This window comes from Lissotriton vulgaris, unplaced genomic scaffold (assembly GCF_964263255.1).
Source record: "Lissotriton vulgaris unplaced genomic scaffold, aLisVul1.2 SCAFFOLD_4548, whole genome shotgun sequence".
In the NCBI taxonomy this organism is placed as follows: Eukaryota; Metazoa; Chordata; class Amphibia; order Caudata; family Salamandridae; genus Lissotriton; species Lissotriton vulgaris.
In genome coordinates, this window is record NW_028242229.1 from 69,918 (window position 1) to 71,928 (window position 2,011).

Genomic DNA, 2,011 nt, shown 5'->3' on the forward strand with positions numbered 1-2,011 from the left:
CTTGCAGAGAGGTGTAAAAAGGAGCAGGCCTCATTACACCTCTCTGCAACACAGCCCCCTGGTGAATACTGGAGGTTCCTGGTGGGCTAGTTGGCCCCCAGGGACCACAAGTATGCAAGGGGAATTAGATCTCTCGCTGCAAACGCACCAGGTGGCTGCATTGCAGAGAGATGTAAAAAGGGGCGTGGCCTTTTTACACGTCTCTGCAAGGCAGCCCCCTGGCGCATCCCCCATGGACCCCCAGTACTCAGGGGAGTTATTTTCCCCTCTGCAGACACGCCAGGGGGGGCGTTTGCAGAGTGGTGTAAAGAAGCCACTCTCCTTTTGACATGACTCTGCAACACAGCCCCCTGGCGCATACTGGAGGTTCCTGGCAGCCTAGATGGACCCCAGGGACCCCCAGTATTGAAGGGAAATGAGTTCCCCCTCTGCAAACACGCCAGGGGGCTGCCTTGCAGAGAGGTGTAAAAAGGGGCGGGAGAAATTCGCGAAGATTCGTCCACCGGCGCTAAAGTGATTCCACATAGAATGTTACGGATTTCCTATGGAAACTAGCTTTTAACTATAACTACCTACTGGCGACCGCCAGTAGGTAATATATATGTATATATATATATATATTCACTGAAAAAACCATAGGTTTCACACCAGTTATAGTTAGTTGGAAATTTTACTTGCATAAAACAATTGAAATTCCAATGATATAGTTAGTTGGACTCATTATAACTTGCGCGCCTGCAATGCACTGCTGATGACGTCACATATTACATCACTCATGACATGGTCAGTGACATCACTCATGACATCACTGATGACACCATCCAGTGAATGTGTGTCTTTCTGCAAAATAAATATGTTTTATATTTGTATTTGTAAAGGTCGATGGAAGAATGAATGTTTAAATAAGCATAGATTTTTGGGGCATTTGTGGTTGTCACCAGCACGGTTGTTTTTTTAATAAAATATTGATTGGTTAACTGGCTTATAAAGTGTATCTTAGTGAAAACATATATTAGTGAGTAATGTTTAAATATGTATATATATGTATTAGTGTTTCACTTTGTGTATAAGTGGCTGCATGGGTTGGTGAGTAGGTACATGTGTAGGTATATGGGTTATTAGATGTTTTTTAGTATCAGTATGAGTGTTTGTATGGTTTGGTGGGGGTATTACTTATCACATAGATGCATGAATGACTAACTCTCTCTTTGTATGTGTTTTGAAGACAGCATATGTGCAGGACTGTATGGGTGGATGAGTGTGTATATGTGTGTGTTAGTGAGTGAATGACTGTCTGACTAGTGTTTTTATCAGCAACTACATATGTTTTAATCTAGTATATGTGAGTATTGATGTATATAAGTGAGTATATGTGAGAGTGAGAGATTGTAAGAGTTCCTGTTTAAATAAGTATGTGTTTCTATAAGTGATAGTTTAAGAGAGTAAGTATGTGTATGTTTCCTTAGAAGTAAGGTGGTAGTGTGTGTCTATAGCTGTATATGCAAATAAATGGATGTTCAATCCTTTATTTGCAAGTGTCAGTATGTGTGTGAGTAACTTTTGAATGACTGTCGGTGTGTAACAGGATGTACAGGTGTATCACTCAGTATCACTGAGTATATGTATGAGTGACTATATAGAACTGTTGGTGAATAAGTGGATGTGTATATAGATGGTGGAATTACTGAATTGGTTGTTGTAACTGGTATGTGTATCTCCATTTTTTTGAAAATTTTAGTTTCTATTTTTGAATATGTGTTTCAAGGGTTACATTACACTGAAAGGAGGTCTGTCACTCTGTCACAAGGATGGTGTCATCAGTGATGTCATGAGTGATGTCACTGACCATGTCATGAGTGATGTAATATGTGACGTCATCAGCAGTGCATTTCAAGCGCGCAAGTTATAGTGAGTCCAACTAACTATAACGTTGGAATTTCAATGTTTTTATGCGAGTAAAATATACAGCTAACTATAACTGGTGTGAAACCTATGGTTTTTTCAGTGAATT